The sequence below is a fragment of the Zea mays genome, chromosome 4, assembly GCF_902167145.1.
Source record: "Zea mays cultivar B73 chromosome 4, Zm-B73-REFERENCE-NAM-5.0, whole genome shotgun sequence".
Lineage (NCBI taxonomy): Eukaryota > Viridiplantae > Streptophyta > Magnoliopsida > Poales > Poaceae > Zea > Zea mays.
This window is the reverse complement of record NC_050099.1, coordinates 123,241,954-123,255,025: the sequence shown is the minus strand read 5'-3', so window position 1 is coordinate 123,255,025 and position 13,072 is coordinate 123,241,954. Positions and strand designations below refer to the sequence as shown.

Sequence of the window (13,072 nt, the reverse complement as noted above, 5' to 3'; positions counted from 1 at the left end):
AAGTTTGCTTTGATGTTTGAAACGAAAGGCCCATAACCAATGTTCCACAATCATTCTTTTTGAAAACAAATGATTTTTCAGTTTCTAAGCAGGGCTAAGCATTATCAGTTCTTTTTATAAAACTGGGATTAAGGAGTTTCCAAGGAATGGTAATGCATCAATTGTTTATCACACAACTCCTATCACCTAATGCATCAGATAAGGTGAAAAAGCATTTAAAACACAAGGAAGGGGCAAATGCACCGGGGCTTGCCTGGAAGAAACACTAGGTTAGTGTTTGTTAGACGTCGATCACTTGACGATCATCCTTATCCTAACACTTGATCAGGCAGGTTCGTTCATCAGCATCTCCATGCGGAGTAGCCCGCGCTTGGGGTCGACTTGAGTCATCTTCCGCATGACGTGATTAATTATCGCACCTGAATGAAATGCACGATGCACATGAATGCATATTAACAGAAATAGAACAAATCTAAATAGTGCTATACGATAGCGCATTAAACACCTAGTGGCGAGGCGTTGTACAATTTTATATTAAAACACTAGTTATCGATGTACGACTGAGCGCAATAAGTACGCTTCTCTAGATTAACCGAATCTAACGCAAACATCATGAAATAACAAACAATACATATTTAATATAATTAGCCTAAACACAACTTATCAGCTAATTAATTAGAACACTAAACCTATCCTACTCATCACCTACACATCTCATATGTATATATTTATATAAACCAATACACTATATACGATGAGGCATTTTAATAAACAATTAATACAACCACAACGCACAGTTACTACCGTCCAGAGAACTGACGCAACTAATATAACTAATTAATCCAAGCCTTGAACTAATAATAAAAACTAGCGAACCAGTGTACTATTACTAGTCGATACAAAATTCGTGAGAACGACGATGATTTCAGTTCATACTATCCATCAAACATTAAGCACGCGATGAACGTCCTTCCCGTCATCGCCCAACAGCTAGAATTTCACTCCTATCATCGACTCCCTAATATCACACACCCTAACGACATAATAACGAATCTATCCATAATTACCAAGTGCACACCTCGCATTACTAGTATTTCTAACTTAATCGTATACGTATACGAAGTGTCTTATTTTACGATCATAAAACCGATAATAAAAATAGTGAATCGGCTCACCACCTCACAACTCGACTTGGTAGTTGCCTGACGACGGCCTTCAGCTGAAGTCCTCGGTCGCACATCTGACGAGCGTGACCGACGAGCTAAGGCTGAGGCGAAGCTTGACGACGAGATCGAATAGGGGATGGTGAGCAAGAGGCAGCGACCAAAGACCGAAGCACATAGCACGGTGGACATACTTAGCCACGGCGAGGCCGACCGACGAGGGAGAACAAGAAACACGACGGTGAGTCGATGAGCTGAAGATTGGGAGCGACAGCCGGTGAGGAGATTATCTCCAAAGAGCCGCGCGAGGGAAGCTAAAAATTAATCCGACAGTGGTTCCGCGGCAAACAATGGCCAGGTCTGAGGGGCCAGCAATTACTTGAACATGGTTGATGGCGAGGTCTGCCGATAGAGAATATCGGCACACATCGCGACACGACGAACGCGCAGAGTTTCAAAATCACGCGCGCGAGATCAGACCGGAACTGAGGACAAGCGAACAGAGAGGAACATGTCTGGGAGTTCAACGGCGATGGGGATGCTGATGCCGCGGATGTGAACACGACCGCCGCATACCGCGCGAGGACACGGAAGTCAGAGCGACAACGACGCAGCGACCTCGACACTAAACACCGGAGCTCGACGATGTCACGGCGTAGCAGGAAATAACAACGCCACGATGGTCGGCGAGACAAGTCCGGCGATGACGAGACACTCTATGCCGTCGGGCCGAGCCGTGCTGCGCGACGCTGGGCATCGAGCAGAGACCGAGCTGGAGCTAGGCGTGACACGGAAGGACAGACGGCCATCTGGGCAGCGCGCAGGCGCACGCAACGAGTGGAGCAGGAGCCAGGGACACGACAGCAGGGAGGAGCAGGAAGGTTGGGCGACCAAGCGCCGTCTCCCGCGGCGAGCACCGACGAGCAGCAGGGCATGGCCATGGATGGAGGAGCTGGAGCGCCGGCAGAGGGCAGAGATGGAGCAGGGAACTCGGCCAGGAAAGGGACTCGGAACCGGGCGCGGCGGCTGGACGCAGGGCGAGCCATGGAGATGGGCGCCGAGATCCATGGATGCAGGGAGGAGGGAGGAGCTCGCAGGCTAGCTGGGGATGGAGGAGGAGAAATCCACGCGCGCCATAGAAGGGCTTCGACAGGGACAGGGCGCTGCTGGGAAATGGAGGGAGAGAAGCAAGGGGGCAGCTAGGCTCTTGGCCGACCGGAGTTGGAGGAGGAAGCCGCGGCCTGAACGCCGGCGAGCCAGGCGCGGCCATGGCTGGGGAAGAGGAACAGCAGGCGATTTGGAGCGCGGCGTGCTTGAAGATGGAGCAGAGGAAGCAGTGCAGAGAAGGAACGCGGGGCACAGGGAAGCGCGCGTCATGGCTGGGAGGATCTGGGGCGAGCTGCGCGCGTGCAGAAGGCAGGGAGAGCGCGGGCGGGCCTGAGGAGAAGACGAGGGAGGCGGCCAGCACGACGACCCCAGAGTACACGCGACCAGCGAACGGCGGCATGGGATAAGAACAGCAGATGAGCGGCGCAGGGGAAAAAAAATCCAGCGACGGATGTAGACGATGGCTGGAAGAAGAAGAGGATAAGGCAGCCGAAGAAGAAAAATATCAGGAGAACCTCTCTTTTCCTATCGCATTCACCTTTTATTTGTTCTTTTGACCATTTCTCCATATAGTACTTACGAAAGGCTGGAAAGCAGCAGGGGTATTTTCATCTCGTGGTAAGCAGGAACAAGAGATGCACGGGAGTGTAGTAAAGCATGTCATGGGCGGTGAAAAAAATCGGAGAGAAAGCAGCTGGAATTTTTCTCAGATTTTTTCCCCATTTTCTGTTTATTTTATGAATAAAATTGCAGATGTTTTAGATCATGATTTTTAGCGATGAACAAAGAGTCGACGCGCTATACGGCAACCAGTTACACACTTCATTTTCCGAATCAAGAAACGGAAAAATCAGATAAACAACAATTTAGATGGTTCTGGCTAAACCTCGTTTGGATAATTTTCGTGACTAGTCTGTGCACGGTGTAAACGGACCAGATTAAAACGAGTTCGGCTTCGGTATTTTAATCTGCTCTGCATGATCCGACCGAAATTAGCCGAAACCAGATCCACTAATGTATACGCGATTTCGTCGTCAAAACAGCGTGCTGAAGGATAAATTGGATCATATCCTCGTGCATGATTTTTCTCGGACAATACGCGATTCAGATTATTTTGCCCCGAACATTTTAGTCGTCGAGTCCAAACTAATTTGTTCGGGATAAAATCATCCGAGTGGGTCGGGCTTCCGAATTCGTATTCGCGCGAGCGATAAATTTTAAATAATCATCGGACGCACCGATTTCCGGAATGACGATGTTCGGAATATTACGAAAATTTAGGACGAGCCCGGATAGATAAAAATGATGTCGAACTCGCGACAGACGAAACAGATGCGATATTAAAATTGAGATAGGCGAAGATGATTAAAATTTTAGCATCTGTTTTACCCACTGATATTACATGCTTAAATCCATACTCGTTGTCGAGCGGAATATAAACACCTGGGGTGTTACAACCCTCCCCCCTTAAAAGAATCTCGTTCCGAGATTCGGAACGAAAGACTTCTAAGAGTAGAGAAGCATGTAACTCTGTCCATATCAGTGACAACAAAGGCAGTTCCAAACAAAGGCGAGTGTCTCATAATGTTGTTTCTCTAGTGGACATAACATGTATCGCCTTAAACTAATTCAAAGATATCCACCAATAGAGACGCTGTCTGCCAGAAGAACACATAAGGTTCCATGTGTGCAGTTTGCTTTTTCTAATGACATTGTACTATCTGAGTCTGTTGAGCGAGCGGCAAATACGCGATTTTACCCAAACAGAACCAGATGCAACCTCTTGGGTAACACACAGAAGGAGGTTTACCAACAAGTGGTCACGATAAGTTTATAGCACACGAGACGGGTGTGAATGTCGAATAACATCACAGTTAACTCGTGTTAGCCAGAAAATCCAAGTCCAATGATGCTAATGGAGACTCGAGGAAACATTAGTGAAGATTATCAACAAATGTTGGCTTCACAATCAATCCACTTTTTAGCACTAAGCATGACTCGACCTGATCACACATGCTGGTAAAGCACACGTGGGGCGATCAAGGCATGACTAGAGCGATGACTAGGGGGTTACAGGTCGACTTAATCTCGATTCTTGTAAGTACTTTCTCAGGATGGTTTGAACCAAAGTGAGTTCAGACAACTCGATAAAACGATCTCTAAACTCAACCTTTGTTCATTGAGCAGTTACAAGTTAGTCAAAACCAACTTGTTGAACTACTTTTGCCATTGAGCAAGTCCTCTCAGTACCATCGGTAGGGTTGAGAGTTCACTCTTGATAACAGTTGGTCATGCATTTGGGTAGAAATCCATTTGGTCAGATTGTTCATCCATTTCTTTTTTATGCGAGACACATTATCCACTTGGTTAGGGAATACATGGATTGAATAAGAAAGCGAATGAACAAACTCTTGCATCTCAGCAGTAGGGGAAAGTCAATCTCCAATTTGAGAGCTAATTAGTTGTTTTCCAACACTAAAAAGCTCCAAGGCTTCACCTTTACACAAAGGATGTAAAGGGAACTTGTATGAGTAGTCACTACCAAGATCAAAAGAAATAAGATCACACATGAAAGTAGTATTGCCCTTTTGATCCAACAAAGATGACATATGTTGCTTGATCACTTCGACAAACAACACCGAAATTGTTTCAAGGAAGATATCTACGGAAGATCACACATCAGTGTAGTTCCACAATGGATCATGACTAGAGACCTTGATACCAGCATCCGACGAGTAGCACAATCCTGTGTGCGCATTCACAGGAGGCTCTCAGTTTCGCTGCGGCACCATAAGTCCTTAATCGTGACACCACTACCGAACTGACACCAATAATGAATCTCACGTAGCAAAAATAGATTGTGCCAAGATAACGCATTGACATAGTCTCATAATGGATTACAACTACTAACCATGATACCGGCGCGTGCCGAGCAGCACAACCGTGTGTGCGCACACACAGAAGGCCCTCGGTTCCGTCGCGGCATCATTAATTTTAGTCATAACACCATTACCAGACGTAACCAATAAGAAATCTCACGTGGCACAAATATGACAATATAGAAAAGAGACTCCACCTGTAAGAAGGGTTACAAGTAGAGAGCCAAAGAGATTATGGCCCAAGGAAATGAACAAGGCATGGCCATAACCTAAACTTGATGAAAGGAGTACGATGGGAGACTGTTAATTCATCCCCAGGCATATTTCTATGCCCATCGCAGAGATTACAAGGTCAAAGATTAAGTTGGTATGCCTTCGATAGGTATGAGGAAACCAAAGGCATCAAACTCAAGAAAATGATCAAACCTGTCTTTTCTGGGTTGGGTTTGATAAAATAACAATACAATTCTCCAGTAGAGACAAAATAGAATAGAGATAACAACTTGCACCAACCGAACAAGGGAATGGTTTTGGAAGGAGATATGACTCGAGATTCTTGTTTTAAGTCTGGGTACACTTTATGTCCAACGAAGAAGTTATCTAAGCATTTATTTGCATGAGTTGGGTCATGGAGTGATGACGAAAAATTCAATTTTGGGTTATGGTTCACTAAATAAGAACATGGCCTAGTTTTGGGTTTAGGCAAACAAGTCACCAACCTTCTATTGGCACATCAAGCACAAGAGCAAACACATATAGTACCTAAATAGATTACCTAAGAATGGAGGACAACTATCTCATCGAAGTTCATAATACCACATTACACCACATTATTTACAATCATTAGCTACTGGAATAAGGATGAGAGAAGCATCTTGGGTGTATAGGTGACAAACATGATGCAACAATCAAGATGCATGCTCGTCCTATTCGTCCTCACTAATTTTGCCAACATATTGTGGCAATAACGTTCTATATCGGTGGCATACGTTCTCTCATGGTATTTTTCTAGTCGTCAGCTACACATACGTTTTCGAGGTTAGTGTACCTGCAGAAAATTCCATCACAGCCCAATTTCCCAATGATGCAGTTCACACATGACAGTTCATCACAGTTTATACTCCATATATTGCTATATGGAGGCCAGCTCATCATTAAGCGCCGAGCCACGCATAGGCGTCATTGCCACACTTTAACCATAGGGCAACTCATTATGGTAACTTACCTTCTTACCTGAGCGAAGGTGCGTTGTTACAAATACATTACACTTCTCAGTATTCCCATGTCTGTATACCCATACACATCCATGGGGTACTGAATTCCCGAAAAAGTAAATACTCCACATCGCAGCCCTCATATATACATATGTAAAACATGTATATAATCAAGCGCCACAATTAAGCACTTCCCTAGACCGACGTTTGTTCGGTCATGCTCTCACATCTCACCTTACCTTGAGCGTCGATCCATTCAAAACTAAATGGCCTCAAAAATAACAATACACATGTATGCAATACCCCCGGTTGTGGGTTAGTGGTTTTAAACTAAGCCACCTAATAGTCCTTAATTTAGGGCTTAATAGAGGATGTCGCTAGCATTATAGTTTTTCAAAACTGTTTTTCAAAGCCAAACAATGTGTTTAGTTGAAAATAAGTTTTCTAAAACCAAAACTTTGTTTTAAAAATACGTATGTGACCGTATATACTTAATTCTGCTCCGATACCAGCTGTGGCAGAACCTCCCAAGTTATTGGGCCCACATGCACCTGTCCTGGTCTCAAAGACCTCAAACAGCTATGCATGTGCACCAGATAACTTAACAGGATCCGTCCGAGTGTCCCAAGGACCCCGGATAAACCACTTACAACCAGGATCGCAAGACTAAGTAAACACAAATCACACACCAACATTTTGCAGCGGAAAATCTTATTACCAAATTTTACAAGTTACAACAAGTTTACATTGTATTTATCGGAGTGATTACAAAAGTGGTTCAAAGGAATAACTTTGAGATGTTATAAATTATTTGTAAGTTTGAAATATATGCTAGCTCATGTGACCATCCTCAATAAGAAGTATAGAAGAATTACTTAGACTTATAAGAAGGCCGAGCCCACCGGCACTTAACACCATCAACAGCAGCACAAAACTATAACCTGAAAAACAACAGGGAATAAAACCCTGAGTATGGAATTACTCAGCAAGACTTACCCGACTAAAGAAAAGACTCTCAAGGGTATGCTGGCTAGAGGGATTCAAGGTGTGGCTTATCAAGAATCAAAGACTCTGTTTTGCAGAAGAGCTTACTAGTAGTAAATCCTTATGCCAAAATTTTACTTCACAAGTTTAGTATTTTTCCTGAATCTAGATATGCTTAATCTAGAGCATCCACTTATCCTGGTCTAGCTTTCTTTTAGCCAATTCATATTTCACTTGTCAACTACGATGAGTGGTCGGAGGGTAGAGTCTCCATGACCGAGGAGCAACGACGATTCGAACCGATTATACCCAGCTGGGGATCCCTAACCACACGACATATGTAGCACTTAATCCTTGCATATGTCAACCGTTTGCACAGATCCTCCACAACGTGAACCGGTCCGCGCTACCCGGGAGCACAGTACTCCTCCATCCAGCCTCTAGCCAGGAGGGTACACGCTACTCCCACCATCTCCCACGCCCAGTGCGCGGTTGTCTTTTCACGTATGGAATAGCCGGGTTCAGGCTTACCGAAGCATGTGGCTAGTTGCAAGGTCTCCACCACAACAGGCCTACATCGAACGGTCCTTAATCGACACAGACGGGCGACCACGTCCGCTCAGCGTCTGGTGTAGATGTATTCAAACCATTTTCCCCATTTTTGGTACCCGACAGGGGTACTCTTTTCCAAATGATGAACTCACTCCGGCCGAAGTGGAATCATCATCATAAGTTTGCTTTGATTTTTGAAACGAAAGGCCCATAACCAATGTTCCACAATCATTCTTTTTGAAAACAAATGATTTTTCAGTTTCTAAGCAGGGCTAAGCATTATCAGTTCTTTTTATAAAACTGGGATTAAGGAGTTTTCAAGGAATGGTAATGCATCAATTGTTTATCACACAACTCCTATCACCTAATGCATCAGATAAGGTGAAAAAGCATTTAAAACACAAGGAAGGGGCAAATGCACCGGGGTTTGCCTGAAAGAAACACTAAGTTAGTGTTTGTTAGACGTCGATCACTTGACGATCATCCTTGTCCTAACACTTGATCAGGCAGGTTCGTTCATCAGCATCTCCATGCGGAGTAGCCCGCACTTTGGATCGACTTGAGTCATCTTCCACATCACGTGATTAATTATCGCACCTGAATGAAATGCACGATGCACATGAATGCATATTAACAGAAATAGCACAAATCTAAATAGTGCTATACGATAGCGCATTAAACACCTAGTGGCGAGGCGTTGTACAATTTTATACTAAAACACTAGTTATCGATGTACGACTGAGCGCAATAAGTACGCTTCTCTAGATTAACCGAATCTAACGCAAACATCATGAAATAACAAACAATACATATTTAATATAATTAGCCTAAACACAACTTATCAGCTAATTAATTAGAACACTAAACCTATCCTACTCATCACCTACACATCTCATATGTATATATTTATATAAACCAATACACTATATACGATGAAGCATTTTAATAAACAATTAATACAACCACAACGCACGGTTACTACCGTCCAGAGAACTGACGCAACTAATATAACTAATTAATCCAAGCCTTGAACTAATAATAAAAACTAGCGAACCAGTGTACTATTACTAGTCGATACAAAATTCGTGAGAACGACGATGATTTCAGTTCATACTATCCATCAAACATTAAGCACGCGATGAACAATGTCCTTCCCGTCATCGCCCAACATCTAGAATTTTACTCCTATCATCGACTCCCTAATATCACACACCCTAACGACATAATAACGAATCTATCCATAATTACCAAGTGCACACCTCGCATTACTAGTATTTCTAACTTAATCGTATACGTATACGAAGTGTCTTATTTTACGATCATAAAACCGATAATAAAAATAGTGAATCGGCTCACCACATCACAACTCGACTTGGTAGTTGCCTGACGACGGCCTTCAGCTGAAGTCCTCAGTCGCATATCAGACGAGCGTGAACGACGAGCTAAGGCTGAGGCGAAGCTTGACGACGAGATCGAATAGGGGATGGTGAGCAAGAGGCAGCGACCAAAGACCGAAGCACATAGCACGGCGGACATACTTAGCCACGACGAGGCCGACCGACGAGGGAGAACAAGAAACACGACGGTGAGTCGATGAGCTGAAGATTGGGAGCGACAGCCGGTGAGGAGATTATCTCCAAAGAGCCGCGCGAGGGAAGCTAAAAATTAATCCGACAGTGGTTCCGCGGCAAACAATGGCCGGGTCTGAGGGGCCAGCAATTACTTGAACATGGTTGACGGCGAGGTCTGCCGGTAGAGAATATCGGCACACATCGCGACACGACGAACGTGCAGAGTTTCAAAATCACGCGCGCGAGACCAGGCCGGAACTGAGGACAAGCGAACAGAGAGGAACATGTCTGGGAGTTCAACGGCGATGGGGATGCTGATGTCGCGGATGTGAACACGACCGCCGCATACCGCGCGAGGACACGGAAGTCAGAGCGACAACGACACAGCGACCTCGACACTAAACACCGGAGCTCGACGATTTCACGGCGTAGCAGGAAATAACAACGCCACGATGGTCGGCGAGACAAGTCCGGCGATGACGAGACACTCTATGCCGTCGGGCCGAGCCGTGCTGCGCGACGCTGGGCATCGAGCAGAGACCGAGCTGGAGCTAGGCGTGACACGGAAGGACAGACGGCCATCTGGGCAGCGCAGGCGCACGCAACGAGTGGAGCAGGAGCCAGGGACACGACAGCAGGGAGGAGCAGGAAGGTTGGGCGACCAAGCGCCGTCTCCCGCGGCGAGCACCGACGAGCAGCAGGGCATGGCCATGGATGGAGGAGCTGGAGCGCCGGCAGAGGGCAGAGATGGAGCAGGGAACTCGGCCAGGAAAGGGACTCGGAACCGGGCGCGGCGGCTGGACGCAGGGCGAGCCATGGAGATGGGCGCCGAGATCCATGGATGCAGGGAGGAGGGAGGAGCTCGCAGGCTAGCTGGGGATGGAGGAGGAGAAATCCACGCGCGCCATACAAGGGCTTCGACAGGGACAGGGCGCTTCTGGGAAATGGAGGGAGAGAAGCAAGGGGGCAGCTAGGCTCTTGGCCGACCGGAGTTGGAGGAGGAAGCCGCGGCCTGAACGCCGGCGAGCCAGGCGCGGCCATGGCTGGGGAAGAGGAACAGCAGGCGATTTGGAGCGCGGCGTGCTTGAAGATGGAGCAGAGGAAGCAGTGCAGAGAAGGAACGCGGGGCACAGGGAAGCGCGCGTCATGGCTGGGAGGATCTGGGGCGAGCTGCGCGCGTGCAGAAGGCAGGGAGAGCGCGGGCGGGCCTGAGGAGAAGACGAGGGAGGCGGCCAGCACGACGACCCCAGAGTACACGCGGCCAGCGAACGGCGGCATGGGATAAGAACAGCAGATGAGCGGCGCAGGGGAAAAAAAATCCAGCGACGGATGTAGACGATGGCTGGAAGAAGAAGAGGATAAGGCAGCCGAAGAAGAAAAATACCAGGAGAACCTCTCTTTTCCTATCGCATTCACCTTTTATTTGTTCTTTTGACCATTTCTCCATATAGTACTTACGAAAGGCTGGAAAGCAGCAGGGGTATTTTCATCTCGTGGTAAGCAGGAACAAGAGATGCACGGGAGTGTAGTAAAGCATGTCATGGGCGGTGAAAAAAATCGGAGAGAAAGCAGCTGGAATTTTTCTCAGATTTTTTCCCCATTTTCTGTTTATTTTATGAATAAAATTGCAGATGTTTTAGATCATGATTTTTAGCGATGAACAAAGAGTCGACGCGCTATACGGCAACCAGGTACACACTTCATTTTCCGAATCAAGAAACGGAAAAATCAGATAAACAACAATTTAGATGTTTCTGGCTAAACCTCGTTTGGATAATTTTCGTGACTAGTCTGGGCACGGTGTAAACGGACCAGATTAAAACGAGTTCGGCTTCGGTATTTTAATCTGCTCTGCATGACCCGACCGAAATTAGCCGAAACCAGATCCACTAATATATACGCGATTTCGTCGTCAAAACAGCGTGCTGAAGGGTAAATTGGATCATATCCTCGCGCATGATTTTTCTCGGACAATACGCGATTCAGATTATTTTGCCCTGAACATTTTAGTCGTCGAGTCCAAATTAATTTGTTTGGGATAAAGTGATCCGAGTGGGTCGGGCTTCCGAATTCGTATTCGCGCGAGCGATAAATTTTAAATAATCATCGGACGCATCGATTTCCGGAATGACGATGTTCCAAATATTACGAAAATTTAGGACGAGCCCGGATAGATAAACATGATGTCGAACTCGCGACAGACGAAACAGATGCGATATTAAAATCGCGATAGGCGAAGATGATTAAAATTTTAGCATCTGTTTTACCCACTGATATTACATGCTTAAATCCATACTCGTTGTCGAGCGGAATATAAACACCTGGGATGTTACATACTTGGCCGCATTATTTGACGCTGGAAACAGCAGCTGGAGCGCATACTTGAGTTGTTCACCTCCAGGAGCAATAAAAAGAAATCATGCACCCGCTCCTTGCAGCTTCAGCGAGCCATCAAAGTACATATTCCACACCTCAGTGACTTTCGGGCTATCCGGAACCTAGTGCTCAGTCCATTCTGATACGAAGTCGACCAGCGCCTGAGTCTTTATCGTCGTGCGGGGCCGGAACTCTATGTCGTGAGCTCCCAGCTCGCATGCCCATTTGGCTATCCTCCCAATAGCTTCTTTGTTGTGGAGAATATCCCCTATCGAAAATCATGTGACTACTATGACTTTGTGGTCGTAAAAGTAGTGTCGGAGCTTGCGAGCGATTAGAAGTACCGCGTACAACAGCTTCTAGACTTGAGGATACCTTATCTTTGAGGGCCCGAGGACTTCGCTGATGAAGTAAACTGGATGCTGCATCGGGTATGCATGTCCTTCCTCTGCCTGCTCAAATACCAACGCGGTGCTTACCACGTGATTCGTGCAGGAGATGTACAGGAGCATATCTTCTGCCGGTTGTCCAGGTGTTGCTCGGCGTGGCGGCTTGAGTACTGGTGGGGTGGTCAAGAACTTCTTCAATGCCTCTAGAGCTTTCTGTGCCTCTGTGGTCCACTGAAACTTGTCCACCTTCTTGAGCAATTTGTAAAATGGCATCCATTTCTTGCCTAGCCTTGATATAAACCTACTCAGGGCTGCCATGCATCCAGTAAGCCTTTGCACCTTTTTCTGTGACCGTGGCGCTTCCATTCTCATGATGACCTCGATCTTTTCTCGATTAGCTTCAATTTCTTGGTGGCTGACAATGAATCCGAGTAACTTTCCTGCTGGTACTCCGAAGACACATTTTTCTGGGTTTAGCTTCCACCGGTAGCGCCTTAGGCTGTTGAAGACCAACTGCAAATCTTCGATGAAGTTTTCAGAGTTTTCTGTCTTGATCACCACATCATCGACGTAGTCTTCCACCCGCTTGCCCCAGTGATCGACTAAGGATGTCTGGATGGCTCTCTGCTAAGTCGCTCCTGCGTTCCTGAGGCCGAACGACATGGAGGTATAGCCGAAAGCTCCAAACGGGGTGACGAAAGCAGTCTTCTCCTCATCTTCTTTTGCCAAGCTGATCTAATGGAATCCAGAATAGCAGTCTAGGAAGGACAACATAGAACAACCAGCAGTTGAGTCAACTACCTGATGTATTCTAGGGAGCCCGAAGGGATCCTTTGG

The 13,072-nt window shown here is 46.3% G+C and overlaps 2 pseudogenes; both read right to left on the bottom strand.

Moving 5' to 3' along the window:
• Nucleotides 1–1,788: 1,788 nt before the first annotated feature.
• Nucleotides 1,789–2,687, bottom strand: LOC118476943 (uncharacterized; annotated as a pseudogene).
• Nucleotides 2,688–9,999: 7,312 nt separating this feature from the next.
• Nucleotides 10,000–11,059, bottom strand: LOC103653636 (uncharacterized; annotated as a pseudogene).
• Nucleotides 11,060–13,072: the final 2,013 nt, after the last annotated feature.